The 24,863-nt window shown below is 45.8% G+C and overlaps 1 long non-coding RNA gene across 1 annotated transcript; it reads left to right on the plus strand.

The window, feature by feature from the left end:
* The first annotated feature begins 6,923 nt into the window (after nucleotides 1-6,923).
* LOC128345440 (uncharacterized) lies at nucleotides 6,924-20,479 on the plus strand. Its single transcript, XR_008316471.1, has 3 exons — nucleotides 6,924-7,140; nucleotides 17,761-17,863; nucleotides 18,183-20,479. It is a non-coding gene; the product is annotated as an uncharacterized LOC128345440 (long non-coding RNA).
* The last annotated feature ends 4,384 nt before the right edge of the window (nucleotides 20,480-24,863 follow it).

Here is a 24,863-nt window from a genome sequence, read left to right on the forward strand (position 1 = left end):
CAGTGAACATAGATCTATTGCCTTGCTGGATCAAATGAAAGGTTGCAGTCAGGTGACTATTCCCATTTTCCATACTCTGCTAACTCTGTTCAGATTGTTTAAGGAAAATTCATAGAGATGGTTCCATTCTGTTTTTGACAGCCATGGAATCTATAAACCTCTTTTAAAATTAAAGCTGACATTCCTAGCTTCCAAGTTCTGCATCAGATAGCAAAATTCTGTGCATATGCAGCAAACCCACAAAGGCATTAAATTTGCAGAAACCTGACTATGACAAATCAGAAATCTCTTGGGTGCCCATTCTCAACACTAAAAGGGCGAGCCTCATTTGCATGTAGTGCAATTTATTTATTTAACATATTTGTATACCGCCCAAAATGCAAGTCTCTGGGCAGTTTACAAAAAGACAATAAAAACAACAAATAAAAAGGTTAAAGCATGCCTACAATTTAAAACTTTAAAACTATTAGAAACCATCAAACTATTCAAACAGTATCTAATTCAAAGCCTGGGTGAACAAATGTGTCTTGACTGTCATGCATGCTTACTTAGAAACAAGTTCCCCAGGTGTGCTCAACAGAAATTTTGGGACCTACTGCAAAATTAGGTTTGGGGGCCCCTTTCCTTTGGGCTAAAGCGTAGGGAGGTTGTTGGCACTTTGATCCCTTGGCTGCTTCTCTACCCTCAGCTAAGTTGGCAACAATCTAGAACAAAATAAAGATAATCAACAGCCTCCAAGCAACTTCTTCTTTCTTCATTTTTATTTGCCTCATTTTCATTGCAGGGGTCATCCAATGAACCTGACTGGCAGGAGATTTCGGATGAAGAAAAAGGACTTCTTTACACGGTGTGTCGTTCATCTAAGGAATTCAGTATGCAGAACATAACACTTTGCATTCAGAAGGCACTAGGTTCAATTTCTAGTTGCAAGGTTCTCAGGTACCATTTACCTTTAGTGTTGTTGCTGTTGTTTTTTTGCCTGTACGTGTAGTGTATTGCTGGGCTCACTTGCTTGAATAATCAGGAGCCACCAGCTAAGCAAGCAACTTGTTAATTCCTCTTTTTGTTTGGGACTGTTTTCTTAATTTGTATCATATAGCTGGCGCAGCGGGGAAATGCTTGACTAACAAGCACAAGGTTGTCAGGTCGAATCCCCGCTGGTACTATATCGGGCAGCAGTGATATAGAAAGATGTTGAAAGGCATCGTCTCAAATTGCACGGGAGGAGGCAATGGTAAACCCCTCCTGTATTCTACCAAAAGAAAACCACAGGGCTCTGTGGGCGCCAGGAATCAAAATCAACTTGTCGGCACACTATATAACCTTTATCATATAGATTAATGTTGGGGTGTGCCAGGGCAGGGCTAATGAATGGCAGATTCTACCATTGGGAAACAGGTAAGTCTTGCTTATTTTTGGTTTATTTTGGCCCCATAATTGTAAATCACTTTTATGAATTAATTCTGCCAGAGAGTTTGTACTAGCATAGCTACTAAATGAGGCAAGTGTCAGCCAGTATGCACCAAACCCTGTTCTTCACTATGTTTTAAGTAGGAGATATCCCTGGACTGGTCTTGAAGACAAAGGAACATACATTGGGAAAGCTAATTTTATTCAATTGGTTCCTGCCTCAAATGATGCCAGCAGGAAACGTGTCTCCCTTAAAGCCCTCTCTATTACCGGCTTGTTTGCCGGAATGACTCGGGTGGTAATTATACTCCTCTAATATTGACATATTTAAATTGTATCCAAGCAAAACAAATTAATCCCCCCACCTTTTGGATTTCTGTGCGGATCTTTCATTTCTATCTGTACTATGGTAAACTCATCTCCTGAGCCTTGTTTACTGTACAGGATGTTCGGATGTTTTGCATGTTTTATGTGCAGAGTATGTTAGTGACAACTGTATGTGGCAGGCATGAATGGCACCTCCCCCATCATTAATGTGGAAGGGGCCCCATCCCCTGAGGATGGCTCTGTAGGTTAATGGTAGAATATCTGCTTTCCATGCAGAAAGTCCCAGGTTCAGTTCCTGACACCTCCAGGTATGGCTGGCAGAGAATCCTGCCTGAAAACTTGGTAAGCTGAATGCCAGTCAGTGTAGGTAATACTGAGCTAGATGGACCAATGGTCTGACTCAGTATAAGGCAGTTTCTTGTGTTCCCAGGAAAGACTTTGCAGATAGCAAGCCTTGCTTGCTACAGAGGTAGGAACATATTAAGGTTGTTCAGATGGCCAGAACCCGTGGTGGCTAGGGTGGGCTGGGGGGAAGGCAGGGGTATACCTGCCTTCCCCCACAGGACTAGGCACTCACCCAGGGCCCCTCTCCTGGCATCGCTCTTCACCTATATTTATTATTTATTTATTATTTTATTCATTCGATTTCTATACCTCCCTTCCAAAAATGGCTCAGGGCGGTTTACACAGAGAAACAACAAATAAATAAGATGGCTCCCTGTCCCCAAAGGGCTCACATTCTAAAGAGAAACACAAGATAGACACCAGCAACAGTCACTGGAGGTACTGTGCTGTGGGTGGATAGGGCCAGTTACTCTCCCCCTGCTAAATAAAGAGAATCAGGGGTTTGCTAACTACGGACGATGCAGCCATCCTCTCAAGGACCCCCATTGGCCTTAGAAGAGCACTGAGGGCCCTGATGCTGCACTGCAGGGAGGACTGCCTGGAAATCAACTATCACAAAACTAAAATTATGGCCTTCACCAGGAGGCTCAAGATCCACTCTTGGTGGATTGAGGGGCATAAGATTGAGCAAGTTGCACACTTCAAATACTTGGGAGTAGTTTTTCTTTCTGGAGGCTCTAGGAAAGCTCATGAACACGTAGCTTTAAATGCCCAGAGAAGCTCCTCTGCCATTCTCAAATTCCTGCAGACAAGAGGAGGCCATTATGTACCCGCGGCTCTTGAACTGTTCATAGCTAAGTTGCTAGGTCAGCTCCTCTATGGTGCTCAATTGGGCCCCTTCCCCAACATTGCGACTCTGGAATTTATACAATCTAAATGTCAGCAGGCAGTGCTCCAAGTGTCGAGATCAGAGGCGTATCTAGGGTAGGGCGGGTAGGGCACGTGCCCCGGGCACCACTTGAAGGGGGCGCAATTTTTTAAAATTAATTTTTTTAAAAAAATGGCTGCCAAAAACAAAATGGCCACCACACATGCTCAAATGGCCTCTGTGAGGCCCTAGGCCATGCCAGGACTCACAGAGGCCATTTGATCATGCACGGTGGCCATTTAGTTTTCAGCGGCCATTTAAAAAAAAAACAATTATTTTAAAAATGGCCACCGCACATGCTCAAATGGTCCCTGCGAGGCCCTAGAGGTCCGCAGGGGGAGGTGTAACCTTCACAGATCCCCCCTCCATGGCCTATAGGAAGCGCCCCAAAGGGGCTACAGGTAAAACAATTTTTTTAAATTTAATATAATATATATCACTGTACACATATTCAGTTTGGCACTATGTACAGAGAATCAGGGCTTGTGAATACTGAGCTGAAGCTTCTGAGCTAGGATTGTATTCATTTGCTCTTACTTTGCTTCTTGTGATAAGAGAGTTAAATGTGATGTCTTAATAATATGGCTACTAATGGTGAGTTTGTCTTTGAATCAGTGTGAAATCCTTAGTATTAAGGCCCACTGGGAGTTTCTTGCTCTCTTTCTCTCATTTTAACTGTCTTTCTGAAATACTAGAATATATTCCAAGCGGTGACACAGTTTACTCTGCATATCCTTTAATTATTTTCAGAGTATCTGGGAAAAGTCAAATTCTCCATTTATTTTTAAAACGTATGTAATAGTGATGCTACAATGCATAGTAGAGAATTAGACGGGCTCTTCTGTTTAGTTTTCCAAGTACACCTCCACATAGTCTTTGGGTATTTCATGAGCCCCAGCATACTGAAATTTGTAGTTTTCCAGCATTTTTTGGTCTGGCTACGTCAACTGCCAAATAGTTTTTGAAATTTTAAAAGATTAACAAGCTTAACTTGTATTTTTGAGCTGATATTATGGTAAAGTTAACTGAAAGTTGGGTGTCAGATGTTTGGACAGGGGGTGCAATTTCAGTGCTTGCCCTAGGCGCTATTTTCCCTAGATACGCCTCTGGTCGAGATGTGTCTCCAGTGCCACTCTGCGCCTGGAGACAGGCCTGATCAAGCTGGAGGCTAGGGTATGGATGGCCATTCTCTGTTATTGGCTCAGACTATCCTTTTGCCCAATTGGTCTTGCCCCCATAACCCTACATGATGATTACCAATCTAGCTGGATTCAGACAACTGAGACAAAAATATCTACTCTGGGCCTTCCCCCCTCCCTTGACCTTGCTCAGCATGGGCTACAATCAGGCAAAAGCAACCATCAAACAGAGCATTATAGACATTGAGCATTATAGACATTTGGGATAATTTTGTCCCAAAATTTAATATCAGTGATGGGCTTAGATATTCTGCTTCTCCAGCAGCATACCTCACTCAACTGGCGGTTCCAAAGGACAGAAGGGCATTCACTCTGGCTTGCTGTCATGGCCTCCCTTCAGCAGTGCTAGAAGGCCTTTATAGAAGGACCCCATTTGCAGACCGACTGTGCCCCTGTGGCCCAGGGCAGATCAAAACTACTGAGCATGTTCTCCTCTACTGCTTGTTTTATAGAGACATTTGTGCCTCCCTCATCCTTCCATTAGGGATGTGCACGGACTGGTCCAGAGGCCATTCTAAAGGCCTCTGGACCCATCAGGACACGGGGCTGGTCCGGCGGTCTGGCGCCGGGGGGTGTTTGTGTGTGTGGACTTTTAAGGGTGGGGGAGGGTGTACTCACCCCTCCTGCCGCTTCCCCCCTGCCGGCGCTCCTGTTCACGTCTGCGCATTGTGTGCGTACGTCACGTACACGTGCACACGCGTAGTCAGGCATTCTGAAGCCTTTTATCGAGGAACAGGGGAAGGGGCAGCAGGGGAGTACCCTGCCACCCCAAATGCTTTAAAAAACAGGAGCGCCAGCAGGGAAAAAGCGGCAGGAGGGGTGAGTACACCCTCCCTCGCCCTTAAAGAGCCCCCCTCCCTCGTGCCGGACCACGGAGGTGCGGTTCTGTGCACACCACTACCTTCCATTGCTAAACAAGTATCCAGGTCGTCCGAGCCAATTCTACAGCTCCTTGCTACTCTCTGACTCTAAGCCTGCCATCACATAGAGCGTCGCCAGGAAATGTGCGGCTGCAATCAGCATTCGTCGGCGGATGACAGGCAGTGAGTCCTATCAGCCTTCATCTGACCCTCGGTGACTCTGGGCAGGCCCTGAAATTCCTCATGCACTTCCCTTTTTCACTGTTCCTTATAATCTTTAATCTGGCAGTTTGCCAGTTTTATGCCCCACCCCTTGTTTTTTCTTTTCTTTTCTTTTGTTTTGAATGCTTTTCATGTGTTTTTATGACTTTTACGATTTCTCAGGCTTTTAGGCCCTCATGCTTTTGGTGTATTCTCTACTATTTTTAGTATTTTTAGACCTTTGAGTATTGATATGTACCATTTTATACAGTATGTAATCACCTGTTAGTGATTTAACATGTAATCACCCTTATACTTTATGCTGGTCTCTGACCCCAATAAAGATTGATTGATTAATTGATAGGCACTCACCCATGTTCCGCTGCACCACATGCCTGCACAATCAGCTCAGGGGAGCTGACTGCATTAGGTATCTGGAGGAGGAAGTCCTCCAGTATCCCACAATGCATTGCATGGAGAGGCTGCCCATGGCAATGCTTCAGTGCCTGGATTCCTGGCTGCTCTTTAAGCAGCACACTGTAGTGTAAAAGGAAGCTGGACTGCCGGACTCTGCTGCACACAGCCCCAATCGCACAATGACTGCTCCATTAACCTAGTTTAAGCGGAGGGGTATTTTTGAAGGTTTGCTGCTGGGAGCCGCACAGCTCCTGTTGCAGCACACGACCTCACAGAACTGGGCTGGCCTCCCTTAGCCTGGTTCTGCGCAGTCGTGAGAATAACCCCACTGTTTCTCTAGGGCATGGCTGCTCAACTTTGGCCTTCCTGTAGATGTTGGCCTACAACTCCCATAATCTCTGGCTATTGGTCACTGTGGCTGGGGATTATGGGAGTTGTAGTCCAAAAACTGCTGTGGGGCCTAAGTTGAGCAGGCCTGCTCTAGGTTCTGGTCAACTTTGGGTTGCCTTTGTTATGATTATTCATAGGAACGAATCATCAGTAGAAGAGCCCTCTCTGCCCTCTGGTCTATCTTCTATTTATATAATTCTCTAAGGCATATCCATGGCTAATCCCATGTATGGCAGCTCTCGCAAGAGTTCGCGAGCAGAAGCACCATGGTGATTGGGCAGTGGAGATTCTATATGCAGACAGGGAGGAGGACCCTGTGAGAGCAAAAGCACCATGGTGATTGGGTAGTGGGGATTCCATATGCAGATAGGGAGGTGGAGCCTGTGGCATCGTGGTGATTGGGCAGTGGGGATTCCATATACAGACAAGTGAATGTTGGCCTGTTGAATAACGGGCGCTAGTAACGGGGCTCCTGGCCCCCCGCCGCCATTCCCCCTCCCTCCGCCGTCCGCCCCCCCACCTTTAAGGGCCAAATCGGCCCAGGCACTTGCCCCCGCCAGGCCGGGGAGACGGAGGCCGGGACCGGGGGCGGAGCGGAGGCCATGTAACTTTGCGCCCCCTTGCGCCCAAAGCGGCAGTTCGGCAAGAGGCTTTGCACAGAGAGGAGCTCTGCTTGCGAGCTCCTCTCTGCCTCTTAAATTGAGGGCTGTCTTCAGCCGACAGCAGTCGGCCAGGGTAAGGGGGACTCGGCAGCTGGGAGGGAGGGTGGGCGGCCGGCGGCGGCCGCTGCGGGAGCAATATTTTTTTTAAAGTTACATGGCCTCCGCTCCACCCCCGGCCTCCGTCACTCTCCCCCGCCGCCGCTTCTCCGGCTTCTTCGGGGCGGCCGCTTCTGGCCGCCCAAGATGGCTGCCGGGTGCCGGCGATCGTGTCTCCCTTGCCCGGCTTTGCGCATGCCCAGAACAGGGCAGGGAGGCACGGACACACGCTTGGTGTCCGTCCATGGACGGACACCAAGCGTTTTATTAGAGAGGATTTGGAGAAGGAGCCTGTGATGGTTAAGGTCAGTTGGAATGCATGCAACTGCTACTGGGGAGAGGGGTCCTGAAGGAGGAAAGAGCCCCTTCAGAGAAGGAGGCTGTTGTGTGAATTTGATGAGGAAACAAGATGAACAAGATCTGTTAACTCAGGAAGGGAGAGAGAGAGAGAGAGAGAGAGAGAGAGAGAAAGAAAGAAAGAAAGGAGGGAGGGAGGGAGGGAGGAAGGGAAAGAAAGACAGAGGGGAAGAGCGAGAGGAGGAGAGAGAAAGGAGGGGAAGAAAGAAAGAAGGAAGGGTGGAGGACGGGCCCAAGCCTGTCAGCGGCCTGAGGGGAATGAGCGGCCATGGTGGTGCCTATTGGCAGCAAGGAAGGGCCCAGTCAACCACTGCTACTGTTTGGGGCTACTGAGGCCATTGGCAGAGGGAGGCAGGCAAACAAAGGACTGGCCCGGGCTGTCAGCGGCCTGAGGGGGGACGAGTGGCCATGGCGGCAGCAGTGAGGAAGGGCCCAGTCAACTGCTGCTGCTCCTGTGGGGAGGAGCAGGAATGGGGTTCAGCTGAGGGTGGGGAGGTCTCTGGGGATAGGGAGCTGCAGCTTGGCCAATAGGTGCCAGCAACGCTGCAGCCGCGACCAAGAGGGGTGAGGGGGATGGAGTAAAGGGATGGAGGAGGAGGAGCAGGAGTGCAGCTCAGATGAGGGTGGAGAGATCTCTGAGGTGAGGGGGGCTGTTGCAGGGGGTGAGAGGAGCAACCAAGTACTAGTGCTCAGATGCTCTGCACAGGTTAAGCTAGTTGTTCTATATTTCTTGGTCACTCTCATTTCCTAAAGCAGGGGCTCCTTCCCAATCGAATCTCTGGACATTGTTGAACTACAAGTCCCATCAATCCATCAACTATATCCCAGTGGCCTTTGGCCAAATTGTAGTCCAACAACTTCCTTTGGCCATTGGGGCTGGGGATGCTGGGAGTTGTAGACCAGCAATATTTGGGTGAAAAGGCGTATCTAGATATTGTGTCACAGATCCCACCGTGCTGCCACCATATGTCACGGCCCAGTTTCAACCAGCCCCGTGATCTTCAGCTTCATCGCTGCCACCAAGTAGACTCCCCCCCACCCCGCCCCTGGCTGGGTCTACCGAAACAGCCTTCCAAATTTCTGTCTCATTCAAAGTTAGGTAGGGTGGAAGGGCTTCTAAGCATGGGGTAGGGAAACAGAAACTACACATTTTTAACTTCAGAACAATAAAATTTTATTTTAAAATAGCTCAATTCAAAACAATAGTTCTTTTGGAAAACTTAGTACTAAACAGCAACCATATGAGCAGAAGGAACAAATAAAATATGAGAAAAACGCGTCCAATCTATCCTGCACTAATACTGGGCCCTAACTCAGAGTCCTTACCAAGAGTCCTTTTGCAATCACCCCCAGTCAGCTTCTGCAGCAAGCCTGGCTTGTCCGTTGCTCAGCCTCCGGTCCTGCTCTTCCTTCCCAGACTGGGGGTTAGGGGGCGGGGGTTCAATCCCAGACTGACTGTTCCTTCAGCTACTTTGGGAGTGATTCAGCTCACCAGAGAGTCTCCCTCTCGCAATGATTTCTCAGCTCTTTTCCCAGCACCAGCTCTGATCAGAGGTGCACTTGGGTAATTTTGGAGCCTGGACCTAAAAGCCTTTGGAGCCGCCCCCCCCCCCCGCCCCCAAGCGCTGCAAGTTAAGCGTCATACCCTTACACACACACACACACACATAGTGAAACATGCCGCATTTTTTTAACATGTGGGCTCTTGAGAGCACAAACAGCTAAAACAAGTATATCTTTGCAGATGTGCATTAGCAGAAAGATTTCCACACTCAACAGATTCCCATCCCACGCATTTCTTTCCCCACTCCCCCCTCTGTCTATAAAGCAGAGGTTACGCTCAGCGCCGGCTGGCGCAGGTCACAGTCCTGCTCAGCCACCCTGCGCAGTGTGGTGCAGTGACCACACCACCCGGGACAGACTAGAGAGGATTTGGGGGGGCCCAGGGGGTGTGGAGGCCATGGCCTTCGGCCCGGAAGTCCAGGGATAAGAGCGCCTCTGGCTCTCATTCTCTCTGACTGTGACAGCAACTTGCGCTCCTTAAACCCCTTCACTTGAACTGTCTTTGGTTCTCCAACTTGCACTCCGGCCAACTTTAACTCCTTCACTTGGACTCTTCAGTTCTCCAACTTTCACTAACCTTTGCTGAAGGCAGCCTCCTTATATTCTACTGTTTTCTTCCAAAATTTTCAAACAAACCAATAAAAACAACTCAAGTTCCCTCCATTATTTTAAAACATATTCAATCATATCAAAACCTCTCTGCCCTCCAAAATTAAATGGGTACAATTCTTCTCCCTCCCAAACCAGGCTGTAGAACAGGAGCTGTGAACATTTGACCCCTGCACAGCGTGTTAACATAAGGAGTAAGCAAAGCAATTGCAAGGCATAAATCTTATATACAGAAAGAGGAGGTTCAGGTCTCATCCCTTCACATGCTGAGTAAGCGCTTGCCTTCAACTACGGTTGCCAGGTCCAGATGGTGAAAAGAGTAGATATCCATCACCAAACCAGTGGAAATAGAGGATGCTATTCACCAAAAATGCATAGAATTTGCATGTGTTTATTGATATTATATATACATATTTTGATAAAAACTGGATAATTTGATAATAAATACAGCTCACCACTGTGAAGTTGATGACTGGTGAGCTGTATGTCTGCGGTCTAGGTGCCGAGTTCTCAACTTCTTAACTGTAAATCCATCTCCTGGTGAGGTTTACTGCACACACACTCCTCTGTCCTCCTCCTCCATGGATCACCCAGCCTGCTCTCTCCAGCCAGGCCAGCAACTTCACCTCTTGCCTCGTGGCAAAGCAGCCAGCCAGCTTCTGAGCCTCTTGGCATGCTGGCGCAGCAGAACGTGCACGGTCTCCCGCTCACTCGCTGTTCTCTACAACTACAAACATTTATATACCACTTTCCAACAGAAGGTTTCATGGTAATTTTCAAAGAAAAATAAACAGTAAGATGCTCCCCTCTCCCCAAAGGGCTCACAGTCTAAAATGTAAATGCGAGGTAACACCAGCATCAGCCACTGAAGGAATGCTGTGCTGGGGTTGGATAGGGCCAGTTGCTCTCCCCATGATAAATAGAAGAGATCGGAACATAGGAAGCTGCCGTATACTGAGTCAGAGCATTGGTCTATCTAGCTCAGTGTTGTCTACACAGACTGGCAGCAGCTTCTCCACCACTTTAAAAGGTGCCTTTTTACTCATTTAGAAGGGGTGAGTGCTAACTGAGAAAGGTTAGTTAGCTGACTGCTAAATCCTCACTGCTGCTGTCGCCACCACCACCACATGAAGGAAGCAAGCCGAACATGCTGGGCGCACCTATCTCTGCTTCTGCATCATGTAGGTCTGAAACCTGCCACTGAAGCAGAACCTCGACTCTAGCTTCCCCATCATGGGATGGATGGTCAGTAGGATGCTGGCAGGGGAAGGAGAGGAAGAGAAGCTGATCATGAGAACCAAGTGTTCTGAGCAAACAGAATGTTCCAGCTATTCCCCAGAACTTGAGACACCACAAAACAATGTTGCACCACCATGCAAAACAAGTTGTTTTGTCCCCCAAATAGTTGCATGTCCTCGATACAAGTCCCTAGTTGGCAACGGTACCTTCAACTTATTTGCCACCTTTTTTCAAAGTGCTGCTTATTGCTGTCTAGAAGAGCCTCTGGGGCACTGCTATGCAGGCGTTGAAGTCATAGGAACATAGGAGGCTGCTTTATACTGAGTCAGACTATTGATCCATCTAGTTCAGTATTTTCGACACGGGCTGGCAGCGGCTTCTCTAAGGTTGCAGGCAAAAGTCTCTCTCAGCCCTAACTTGGAGATGCCATAGAGGGAAGTTGGAACCTTCTGCTCTTCCCATTGAGGCCTCATCCCCTAAGGGGAATATCTTACAGTGATCGCACATGTAGTCTCCCATTCAGATGCAAACCAGGGTGGACCCAGCTTAGCAAAGGGGACAATTATTGCTTCCTACCACAAGACCAGCTCTCCTCCATAAGTCTTGTCTCTTGATGTCTAGCAATCTTATTCAGTAACGTCTCAAGCTTTGCTCACGCTTGTTTGCTAAAGCTAAGCAAGTTTAGGTCTCGGTAGTGCCTGGGTGGGTAACCTCCTAGGAATGTCATCTACACCACCGTGTGTAGAAAGACTGGATATACTAGTAATGAAGAAGAAGATTCTTTTTAAATGACTAACAGCTTTTGATAGACTATTCCTCCTCCATGAATTTGTCACTCATTCCGCCTTATGAAGGCATCTAGGCCATTGGCTGCTACCACACTTTGTGACTGTGGATTCCATAAGCCCATGTTTAGCCTTTGTCATGTTGCTTTTAACTTTTGTTGATATCTGTTTTCATTGTTTTAATGTTTATTTTAAGCTGCCTTGAGCGGTGGTGTGCTGGAGGAGTGGAGTGGAAATCTTTTAAATGAATACATTATGCACTGAGTGAAGAAGTACTTTAATTTGATTTCTCTTGAACATACAACTCTTTGTGAGGGAATTTAAAAAAATAATTTGGTTCCTCAGTCAGTGTGTCTCTTTAAGTGAGCTGCTTCTTTTTGCTGAAGATGATAGTTCAGGGGTGGCCAGCCTGAGGTTTTACAGCTGCTGTTGGACTACCACTTCCATCTTCCACAACTGGAATAAATTGCAGTGGGGGTTTTGGGACTTGTAGTCCAACAAAATCTAGAGAGCCTCAGGTTGGCAAACCCAAAATATGTTGTTTAACTCCTACTAAATTCTTAATGTCTTCTCTGTTATCTAGTTTAACAAACTTCACATTTAACTGCTTTGTAAAGGTAAAGTGTGCCATCAAGTCGATTCTGACTCCTGGCGACCTGTGGTTGTCTTTTGGTAGAATACAGGAGGGGTTTACCATTGCCTTCTCCTGTGCAGTATGAGATGATGCCTTTCAGCATCTTCCTATATCGCTGCTGCCCAATATAGGGGTTTCCCATAGTCTGGCAAACATACCGGCAGGGATTTGAACTGGCAACCTACTGCTTTGTTAGTCAAGCATTTATCCGCTGCGCCACTTAAGTACCCGCTTTTTAAACCTCAATTGTTGGGTAAATAAGTGGGATCAGCCTCTTAGTTCATTTCGAGTCAGTATAAGGCATCTTAATATTTGGTCAGATGCTACTGCTTGTCTACCTGTTTAAAAGATACCATGCAGAAAACGTAACTGTGGCACTGCAATAATTGGAACTTACTCTGTTGCTGGTAGAAAGTTCCAGTTTTCAAGTTACACAGAACTTATAATGAAGACTTCTGTGTAGCTTGACTGCTTGCCTAATCCTCTGGAAACAGAGCTTGATTACTACAAGGGCATTTCGAAAATGTTCTGTACAAGCCTGTCTCCCATTCCTGGCAGTTCTGTTTTCCTTCCACTTCCCTAGTTTCACATTGCCTTCCCTTTCTGAACAATTCTGGTTCAGTCTCCCGCCTGACTGCCCTTTAAGGCAGTTCCCGTTTATGTCCCGGCCATAGACTTTTGGGGGCCAGAAAATGTACGTGACTTATCTGAGCTGACCAAGAGAGCCAGCAACAGTGGAGCCAGTAATAAAGCCTGGGAATCATTCCCACAGCAGAACCAGGAAGAAAATGCAGACTTCCTGCCTCCAAGTCCTGTGGCTTTTAGATGCCAATCTACTCCAGCCTCCACAAACAGCCAGTGTGGGACAAATGACCCAAAGAGCATTTTTGTGATATACTGATTGCATTCCTATTTACATTGTATTTTACCCTAAATTTAACCCTGAATGTATTTCCCTTGATAACATAATCTGCTGCTGCAAGTACAGTCCAATTTTTTTCTTGCTCTGTCTAAAAAAATTTCTGCTAGTAAGATCACAGCAGAGAGCACGGACACCAAGCCCTTCCCTCAAAGATCTCTGTGGCCATGCCCTGCCTAGTCTTTGTGCCTGTGAGTTTGCACTCAGCCAACTCTGTCACTGTCTGTTGCCCAAAGGCCTTTTCCATGACGGTGTGCATTTTACCTTACCACCCTTTATGACTGGAAACGTCTTTTGGGAGCACTTGTGTGGCATTTCTTCTTTATATTCAGGAACAGAGACTTAACTGTGCACTGTCCAGTTAATCTTCCAGCTCCCTCTCTTCACTTGGACTAAGAGAAACTCTGCTGGAGTTGCTGGATTGGGAACACTGCCAGAGATCTGTATATAACCCTGTCAATAGATAAGTGACATTACCAACATCTGTATGGAGTATAAATCCAATGTCAAGTTTCAACCGACAATACAGCTGCCTTTACTTTCAAATCCCTTCTCAAAGCCCACCCTTTCCATTCAGCCTTTGGACTATCCCCTTAGTCCTCCCCTGCAAAAGTGGTGAACATTAATTCCCTGTTACCTGTGCCTCCTATTCCATTCTTGCCCTTTCTCTGTTCTCTTAGCCTTACATCTCCTCTCTGTTATAAAACTGTGATTGTAAGCTCCTAGGGAACAGGATCTATAATTCTTGCTATGTGACTCCATAAGGGGCTGTGTAAAGTGGTGGTGCTAATTAAGTATAGTAAAATACATGCACATGAAGTGATTCGATGCTGAGTCAGAACATTAGTCTACAATATTGTCTACACACGGACTGGTAGCAATTCTCCAGGAGCTTTCCCAGACAGCAGGTTTTCCTGTGGGTTTACTGTGAGTTCGAAGTTGTCCAAAAACACTGATGCAAAAAGTGTTTTTTTTCCCCACCCCGCGTATAAGTCGGGCTACACTTTGCCATCCCTTCTTGGAGATTCCAGAAATGGAGCCTATTTATGTATATGTCAACTGCTTTGGGAACTTTTGTTGAAAAGCTGAATATAAATATTCATCCTATTCATATTCTGTATGTAAAACAGGTGCTCTATAACGCAGCTATGGCCCCATCCAATCACAATTTTTATGTAGATTGTTTCCTTTGGGATAGGGCTCTTGAAAGTCATCATATTTTTCACAGTCTGGTGCTATGAGAATGGCCAAAATGCAAGCAGGCAGTCACAAAACCACAACAAGAATGTAAAGAGGTAACATTATGTCCCGAGCTACAACCATTTCCAATAAAAATTAGCATTCAGCTTCACTTTTGATTGGCAATAAAGCAGCCAGTCAGACATGCTTCTTTGTCATTTGGAAGAAAAAACATGATAAAGGAGGTCATTTGCTACAAGGTTCTTCATGAGGATAATTGGCCCGGGGCTGTGAGACTGCCATTGTTCTATAGAAGTGGTGAAAACACAGTAGCTGACATCCAGCATATAACAACCTTTTACACATACATCACATGTGATGAGAGGAGAGCTGGTCTTCTGGTAGCAAGCATGACTTGTCCCCTTAGCTAAGCAGGGCCCACCCTGGTTGCATATGAATGGGAGACTTGATGTGTGAGCACTGCAAGATATTCCCCTCAGGGGATGGAACTGCTCTGGGAAGAGCAGAAGGTTCCCAGTTCCCTCCCTGGCAGCATTTCCAAGATAGGGCTGAGAGAGATTCCTGCCTGCAACCTTGGAGAAGCCGCTGCCAGTCTGTGAAGACAATACTGAGTGAGCTTGATAGACCAATGGTCTGACTCAGTAGATGGCAGCTTCCTTGACATGGCACAGCCTAATAAGGGCAGTGCTGATCCACCCACAGTGCTGCGAGCTCTCTGTGGATCCACCTGCGCTGCTGCAGGCTCACAATGAAGGGGCTTGCACTTCTAGGCAAGAATGCAAATACTTTGGGCAACACACCTGTAGCCTGCAACGGGGACAAAACCACAAGGCCACTGGTGCTTCCCGGTGAGGCTGCAGCAGCGCGGGTGGATTGGCATGGCCCACATGGGGCTGCACTGCATGTCAGCCAGGGTGTTTGTGGTCATGCCGGATTTTAGCTTTCTCACGGAATCTTGGCTTTCATTGGGAAAAAGCAAATTCCTAGCTCTTAGGGCTGCCAGATATGCTGGACTCTCTGGCCAGGGGAACAAGGGCCACTATGAGGTTGTATCCCTTCTTTCTTAGGAAAAACACCACAGCAAGAGGAAAGCCATCTCTGGCCAAGCCTGGTCATTGGCCAGGGAAGGCGCGGTCACATGCTTGCTTCCCTTCTCTCTGCCAGGAAGAACTCTGTTCCAACTGCTCGTTGGAAGGATATTCTGGTCTCTGCCACCAGCCAGAGGACTTGGGACCACTGAATAGCGGCACCACTCCTTTGAAAGCAAGAATGCCAGCATGGGAAAGTCAGCCTGGTCACAGTGGAATAGAAAGGCTTGCTTATGACGCAACACTTTCTGTCTTGCCATTGACAAGTTGTGTTCCTTCTGTACCTTTTCCCTTCTTGCTTCCCTTCTCTTCCATGTCTTCTCTTTTTAATTTGTAAGCTTGAGGGCAGGACCTGTGTCACCTTTTCAGCCATTCTTGTCAACTGCCTGCCACTGGCACTGTATTGGATCTTTGATTGAGGGGAGTTGCTTTGGGAGACAAAATTTGCCTGAAATGCAGGATACAAATATAGTTAATTTATCATTCCCTTCATGTACTCAAGTCAGATGAGTTGAAATGCAAATTTTTAATAGGGTTGTGTGGTTTTTTTTAGTACCGTGCACACACAGCCTGGTAATAATCACCCAAATGTAAGGAAATATTTTTCTCTCTTGCTGTAGACTTCCACAAAGGCAGTGGTGGCAAAGTCAAGCATCTGCTGGGTTATCAGAAACAGCAACAGGTTAAACAGCCCCAATCAGCTTATTTTTCTTGAATTTTACATCCTTTGTTTTTCTGCAATTTTAATCTTACCTTCACCATAGACAAGAGGCATCAGAGTGGAATTAACTATCCCGAGGACTCCCCCCCCCATCCCTGCCAACTTGTACTGAAGCCTGATAAAAACAATATCAAGGGGGGCCCTTGGGTAATACTTGAGGATCTGGGAGGTTCATAGGTGCAAAAAGGTTAAGAACCCCTGAGCTGAGAAGATCAGAGAGTCAGTGTGAAGAAAGTTTTCAGTTTGCATACCCTGACCCTGGGATTAAATGATAGGATCCCACTGAGACTACCTTCCCAAGCCCCACCCCACCCCCGATTGATGGTGCTGCACTATTGGCCCAATCTAGAATAACTAGCAAAATAAGCAAGGCGTCTAATGTACTGCCGAAACTCATCCAAACTGGGTCAGTCGCTGACTGAGCACAGGCATATGATGTCATTGATTCTTTTTTGTTTTCAACAGTCACTTAAAAACCCTTAAATAAATAAAAGGACAGGCGACTGCACCATTTAACACTGAATCAATTGTCCGGGAACATTTATAGTCACCCTGGCTAATGGCAGGTCTTTCACAGGAGTAGACCTGAGCCAGCCTGGTAAAAAAGTAACTTATGATTAAAGGTGCCAGTTTGGCAGGCCTATGCAATGCCAGCTGAATGAACAAGCCTCCCCACAGGAAATTTCCAGCTCACGAGCACTATTATTAGGTTTCAAGTACTTTTAAAAGCTGGGCAATTGCTGAGGTAACACCAAGGAATGCAAGGCAAGGTGAGGTTGAGGGACTGGCCTTTATAGTCCCAATTGCTTTGCAATTTCCAATTCAGGAAAAACTTCTATAAAAATGCATCACCGCCGTGAAGGAATGACTGCAAATAATTTCCTGGGAGATGGAAGAAGAGTCCCGCAAGGGTTCTCAAACTTGTGTCCCTGGATGTTGCTGGACTACAACTCCCATCATCCTCAGTAGGCACAGGGCCTTCCCCCCTTGTAAGCTGGGCTGGCAGGGTTTAAAGTGCCATGGAAGCAGCAAGCACGCCTGTGGCTGAAACAGGCAGTTCACTGCATGGTCTGTGAATGAAGAAATAGTCAAATCCTCAGCATGTAAATGTCACTTAAGAGGGTTCAAAGCACTTCACATCTTTTATTTCAGTAATCCTGCAAAGTGAGTCAGTGTTATGATCACCAGGTAGCAGACAGAAAGTGGGGCCTGAAGTTGCGAGGCTTGGCGAAGGCTGCCATGTGAGGTCATGGTCACCTCCCTTAGCCCTCAGACTTTGACTTCCTCTGAAGACTGGGCAAGTAATACAGTGCCAAGGACTGTTTTTCTGGCCACTAATAACAGGCCTGCCCTCTTTCAGAAGGGTTCATCCACACCAAAAAAAGAGCAGGCTCGCCTTTCCATCACAAGGGCAACCATTACCGCCACCTCACCTCCATCCCTTTGAGCATTCTGGTTTCTGATAGCATTGCAAACCAATTCCCCTCCATTTTCTATTGGAAACCAAGCAGGTGTAAAAATGGGAGGGTTCAAGAGCTGACCTCTCAAGTTCTCTCATTGACAGAGACCTGGGACTTGGTACCATATCTGAATTACAGTTGGTGCAGATATACAGTATAAGTGTCAACTGAACAAGTACAACTCACGTTTGTCTATTTAGTTTAATTAAAAAGGAACGCTCCTCAAAGACCTATGGTGCATATCAATACACTGAAAAGCAAATACAGAATACTCTTTTAAAGATCACATGAAAACATTAAGAGGTAAGAAGCTGTAACAATAACTCAACATCTCAACCATCTTTTGGCAGGTAAACTAAATGCTTCTCAGCCTAGAGAATGGCTTGAGGGCAGAAGACAGGATCTTGTCTGTGATACAGAAGCCCTGGTTCGAAGACTATCTAGAAACCCCAGGTATGTATGTATGTATGTATGTATGTAGAACACTTAGGGTTTGCGGACCCCAACCAACTAGAAGCCATGTAACAATTCAAGAAATCATCATGCAGTTTATCGGGATTGTATGGTTTATTATTTGTTTGCATCGAATTTCAGCTATCTCACGTCTGCATAATGGCAAACAGTGATACAGATTCTATCAAAGGTGCTTAGGCTCACAGCTATAAAACAAACAAGTTACAAACCACACTGTCCTCCAGAACACCTGTGTGATGCCATCCCTCTTGTCGAATCATCAAAATCGAATTGTTGTTGTTGTTGTTGTTTCTTTCAGATTCCCTTCACCTTTCCCATTAAGCCTTTGGCAATCCCCAGAGGGCTAGAAGCAGTCAACTGCAAGTCATAAAACAGGCCACTAGAGATGGCCTTCATCAGAAGAACCTATCCGTGCCTCCACTTGTGTGGACTAGTGTGATGCAAGTTAGGTAGAATGATGGCACACGCTTGAAATACTTTGGGACAATGATGATGAACTGCTTTGGTGCAAAGATGGGAGAAGAATGACATTCATCCCCACGACTGCTATTAATAGTGTTAAAAACTGCAAGATTCTACTCCTGGATCTCTCACCTCATGTTTACTTTAGCCTTAAGAGGAATCCTGCCTTAGTCAGCTTCTTTCTTTCTTTCTTTCTTTCTTTCTTTCTTTCTTTCTTTCTTTCTTTCTCATGCAGAACATTTATCTTTTGCTTTGTTGGTTAGGCAGAAGTCTGGGATACTCAGGCTTTTATAGCCCAAGCATGTTAGAAAGGATGGATCTCTTGAAATGGATTGAAACCAATTCTAGTTTGGTTTGCAGGAATACAGCCTGCTGCAGAAGGCTTGAGAGAGAGAGAGAGAGAGAGAGAGAGAGAGAGAACAAAACTTGCTGCTATTAAAATTACAGTTTTACAAACTTCATCCAGAGTTGCCCAAAGGATATGGAAATTCATCTGAGCTTTGAAGATGCTCACAGTTCCTTGAAATGGTTGCAAGGCTCACTTTACAAGCTTCCTGACTGAAGTGATTTTTGCCCCCTCCTAAGTGGAAATTCAGCCTATGGGGTTTATAGATATTGTTACGATCAATGACATATTGATCATGTATGCTTTGAGAGTTTAAAGGCCGGCTTTATAAACAGCAGTTGGAACCTGTGTGATTCAAGTTGGGAGAAAAAAAAGAAGTTGGAATTTAATGTTCACTTGTGTTGAGAGAACTTGCAAAGAAAACAGAGCTCCCCAAACTTAGCACAATTAAGATAAAAGCAGCCTGGTCCAAAGATTGGAACATGCCTTCTCCTCACGGAGCACAGGGTGGGCAGGAGGCAAGAAGCAGGTTCCAGGACTCTCCTTTCCGCTTCGCAGCTGGCAGAAATGTGGATAGGGCAGCAGTGGCTTTTCCTACAAGCACATCAGAAAACTGTTGCCTGTTTCATGTGCAGCTCACTGCATCAGGCACCAAACTGAGTGGGAGGCAAGTTGTGGGAAACCTTCTCACCCCCATGCTGAGCAGTGACTTTTGGTGGGCTCATGAACTTTGTTTCTGCTTCAGGAAGGCCTCTCTCTGGATTTGGTTAGGAAAGTATTGTAACCCCCACCTCCCTCCACCACTTGCTCCCTCCCTGCTTCCTTCCTGTGTCTCTGCTTGCCTCTCTCCACTCGCTCTTCCTTTTCCTCCTGCCGAGCCCAATGCAGGAGCGGCCCGTTCATGAGGTGAGTGAGGTGGCTGCCTTGGGCAGCAACTTACTGGAGTGCCAGTGAGGTGGCAAAATGCCACCTTGTCTCCTCCATGCTAAAAGCAGGCGGGGAGGGGGAAGAGGGTGCATGCAAGGGAAGTAACATTTTGCGTGCTGCCTCAAGTGCACAGTCAGTGGATCTGAGCTGCCACTGGCTCAATCTTGCAGCTGCTCCTCCTGCTGCTCCTCTTTTTTGCCCTCAGAAGAGAAGGGATGGGTGGGCAGAGGCACCACCGATAATACAAAAAAGAAAAGACCCTCCGGTGCCTCCGCAAATGCTTTATTTGAGCCTGACATATTTGAGATAAATAGTATATATATTTTCCAGGGGACTGAAACATAAACACATATAATAATAAACTCCACATTATTCAGCACAAAAGGATAATTTAACGACAAAACATGTAACCCAATTATGATGGACAACACATAAAGAAAACACTTTACAAGCCTCACAATTATAAACCACCATTAAAATAACCATATTGTATAACTTGATCCAAAATACTATTCCAATTTCTATGTTACCAAACTGCTTATTAAAGCAGCCTTCTGCTAAACAGTACTCTGCTTAGAATAGCTCTTCAACTGAAACGTGAACACACAAGGAACTCGTTCTTTTGTTAAAACCCTCCCCATCCTGCAAACTCTCTTGTAGGCACATCCGTGCATCAACTGCCAAAACAAACTCACCAATACCACCCAAATAATGTATCAAAATTCCATATGTAATGCTCTTCAAATCAACAATTCTGTGGAATTATATATGTATCAAAAAACCCTCTCGGCTTCCACCAGTTCCTTTGCCTGCCCTCTCTGCTCATTTATTACACACAGTGGGAGAGGGCAGGTGACTAAATGAGGAGGAGGAGGAGTTGCCACTTCCAAAACCTATTCAGATATTACATTGTTCGTGCATACAGACGACTGTATACAAGTACAAGGGAATGACTGGACATCTAGACACTTGAAAAGTTGACCTGGGTGCAGGCCTCCCCAAACGGACTACTATATGCATATTGAACATAATGGTCCACAATGGACAATACCATCCCAGTACATGCAGTAAAGGAGGAGTTGTGCTGAGAACACAACTATTTATTTATTTATTTATTTATTATAAACATTTAATATACCACCCACTCCGAAGACTCCAGGCGGTGCACAAAAACATGCAAACAAGGCAACGTTAAAAATTATATTCTAAATTAAAAACTAAAGTAACTAACAAAAAACAAATAAGTAAACTACAGGGCAAAAGCCTGGCAAAAAAGAAAAGTCTTCAATAGAGATTTGAAGATCAGTAAGGAAGGGGTTGGACGGATCTGAAGGGGAAGAGAGTTCCAAAGAAGTGGGGCAGCAACCGAAAAGGCCCTTTTGCAGGTCCTAGAGCCCCGAACCTCTCGGAAATCAGGGACCGACAAAAGGGCCATCTGAGATTATCTAACCGGACGTGGGATGTAACTGGATGGGAGATCCGGGTCTGTAGGTAGACAGGCACCAAGCCCCGCAAGGCTTTGAAGGTTAGAACCAGGACCTTAAATTGAACTTGGAAGCTAATAGGCCATTGTCATATTGGCAGAGGATGTTCTGATGCACTCCTGGCATACTCCAATATCACATGTTTAAGCAGGTATTTGGAGCAGGTGTGGAGGGGCCATTCAGATGAACTGCACCCCCACTCATATGATAAAGGGATGAGCCAGGAGTGCATTGGGATGTCCACAGATGCCATGATGGTTGTGCTCACTGTGCAAACTCTTCCTTGTCTCATGTACTAAGACAGTATCATCCGTACCAGCCCAATGTGTGAAGAGCTGTATGTGTGTATAGGACTGTGCATCTGTATACTTTATGGAGATTCCACATGCATTGAACGTAACATGTGAATAGGGCTTTGTTCAGAAAAGACATATGCCCCAAGCTTTCTGTCCTCGGTGCTGTGTATGAGGGGGAAGGAAGCCACTGTAGGTCTCTTGGCCAGGGCCAGTGTCCTCTCTAATTTTTTTCATCTGTGTGCGGAATGAGTTTTGTTCTGGGCGGCAGTATCAAAGCAGTGTGTGCGCATGGGCTTTAGAGTGGGGCTTTCCTGATTCAACCTGAGTGGAATCTATATGTAACTGAGAGGACATCCAAAATTGTGTGAGCATAAGCACATGCTCACGCCTTAGAGGGAGCACTGGCCAGGGCCCAGAAAAATATGAAGCTGGCCGTGTGGCTAGGAAGAAGAACATAGGAAGCTGCCATATACTGAGTCAGACCACTGGTCCATCTAGCTCAGTATTGTCTACACAGACTGGCAGCGGCTTCTCCAAGGTTGCAGGCAGGAGTCTGTCTTAGCCCTATCTTGGAGATGCCAGGGAGGGAACTTGGAACCTTCTGTATGCAAGCATGCAGATGCTCTTTCCAGAGTGGCTCCATCATATCTTACAGTGCTGCTCATGCATGTAGCATGTAGTCTCCCATTCATATGCATGAACACGGGCCCCCTCTCCCCTAGCTACGCCCCTGGTGGACCCTACTTAGCAAAGGGGACAAGTCATGCTTACTACCACAAGATCAACTCTCTTCCCATCTCCCGCTTGCAATTTAAAGTGGCAAGTAGCAGCCCTCCCTGACAGCTGATCTACTCACTAGGAAACAGCTTGTTGCTTCATCGACCAGGAAGCTTTTCACACAGGGCTTTTGAAGCCCTTTAACTTGCATCACCTCTGGAATGCAGGGGGTGCATTCACATATCGGCTAAATTTACCCCAAAGTCCTTGTGAGTTATTGGGGAGCAGTTCACACACAATTCGGGTTTTTCACTGTGCATTAGAGTGTAGCCCAATTTATATCCGGGGTAAAAAAAGCCACTATTTGCAGTATTTTGGGGGGACAACTTTGAGTTTGCAGTAAAACCTCCCCGTAAACCCGCAGTAAAACCTGCTGTGCATAAATGTCCCTGGGTATTTCCTTGCAGGGGAATCTTGTGTTGCCCTTAGGTGTGAGCTGAATACCCACAAAACACATTTTAGGAAGAAGTGAGACAAAGAGATATTAACTTGTCCTTCCTTCTCCTGGAAAGAAGTGGGGATGCGCATTTCCATCTGCATCAAAAGTTACATCCAGCCAGTTAAACAAGGCTTGAGGTGAGGGGGATATGCAGCCAGATGTGCAGTCAGATTGCCTACATGTGGGAGGCTGCATCTGGAGATGGATCTCCCTTGCTGGTTTGGAGCATAACCATAAGCCAATAAAATAAAATGGGGTATGGGCAAAAAAAAGGGGGGGGAATGGAGGGGGCCAGGGGACATGGCAATCCTCTATCATGTCCCCCTCCATTTACTGTCTGTGCTTTTCAGCAAAGTGAAAGATGTTGCCATCATTTGACTCATGTTTTCCAGTTCTGTTTCATAAGCATAAACAATATCTCTGTCCTCCTGGTTTTCTGAACAGAAACTTAACTTCTTCCACACATTTTATTAGCTTTCAGCAAACAGTGCTCTTTATGTCTTTTCAACGCTAGTTGATAATTTCCCTCTGTTCAAGCTTATGAATATATGAAGCTGCTTTGTTCTGAGTTAGATCATTGATCTGGATGTTCTGCATGAGAAGTTGTGGTCTGCCATTGAGCTGTGGGCCTTCCCCATAGAACGAGAAAAAGCAATTTAGTCTGTGCCTTTAATATGGTTTCCAGACTGGGGCCTGTTCATGTTCTCCAGTCATTTATTTTCTACTCTAAGCTACATGTGGAATTACAACTGACTGTCTACATTCTGGTGAATATAGGTAGGGGGGTTTTGTGTGTGTGCATACACCCTGCTGTGTCCTGTCCACATTAGTGGGTGTAATATAACCTGGTGAGCAGTGGTACATTTGTCCCTTTCCATTTTCTCCCACTGCACATTTTGGGCATGCACAGAAACATTGGGTTTCACCTATGTGTGTCTGAGCACTTCTTATTTTATGTGCCTGATTGCGCAATTGTGTTTTCTCCTCCTTTCTATTCTGCCTGAAATGTATTTGTTTTTAATTTAATTGACTTTTTAATTAGTCCAATTTCACTTTAGTGATTTTCTCACTACAGATTAGATTTTTAAAAAGCATTCTGCAGATTTTTAAAAAGCATTCCGCGATAGAGCTCAGCTTCCTCAATGTGTGCAGTGATGTGTGCAAAAACATCTTTAAAAAGACTGTTGCATAGCACTAGGGCCATCTATACTTGAGGAGATTGTGCTACTAGTACATTATTTTCAAAAAGTAAGATTTTCTGTGCTCTTTGAGAAGAAACAGATGAGGACTGGGGAATGCACAGGTTAGCAACAAGAAGTGGCTGATGCCATGTGGATTCCTTTAAAAATGGGAGTGAACAAACAGTGGCCCTCCTAGAGTAAAGCCCTCATCTGGAAGTCTCCTCGGAAGCAACACCAGGCCGGTCTTTGAGTCTCCAGTTGGATGGCTTGATTTCAGACACTACAAAGAATGTTGACTTGAGTGGGACTCCATTACTTTTGGATGAACATTGTTCATCTTTCTAACACTCACCACAACAGGATGCCATCTAGTGGATACTTTGGGATGATCACAAACTGAGCATGATGGGGATAGACTTGCCCCATTGTTCGTCCCTAGCATCTGAACATGGGTGTTCCATTTTCCATGATCGTGGCCAAAACCACTGATAGACCTACCCTCCTTCAATAAGACTTTTTCTAAAACCCTCAAAGATTATCATTATCACTGCTGCTATTTATTATTTATAGAAGTGCCTAAACTGTACATGGATAAAATGCACAGGGCTCTGCCCACAGGCTTACAATCCAGAAAAAAAGGATGAGATAAGAAGGGAAGGGGCTTGGAGGCAGGCCAGTGGGGGTGTGTGTGGAATTTTGCAGCTGCTGGGTGAGGCTGACAGGGAACCAAAAAGAGATACAGCAGAACCTGTACAATAATTAGCTTGACAATAAGGAAAACATCAAAGGAATTGAAATGCAACATAATCAACGAGGAAACGCAAGAAAATAAATTGGTCTTTAATAATTTATTGAAAGGAGGATAAAGAGGAGGTGTCTTGAATATATACAGGGGAAAGAATTCCACAGGCCATGAGAGAAAAAGCACACAGTAAAAACACGGCACAAAGGAGTGGAGGTTCAGTAAGAAGATTGGTATTGTTATGAGAACTACGCTAAGAGTCATCACATATTGTGGCAAACTCCAAACGTAACTGAAATGTCCTCCTCCTATGGGACTTTAGAAA

This window comes from Hemicordylus capensis, chromosome 2, assembly GCF_027244095.1.
Source record: "Hemicordylus capensis ecotype Gifberg chromosome 2, rHemCap1.1.pri, whole genome shotgun sequence".
Taxonomy (NCBI): Eukaryota; Metazoa; Chordata; class Lepidosauria; order Squamata; family Cordylidae; genus Hemicordylus; species Hemicordylus capensis.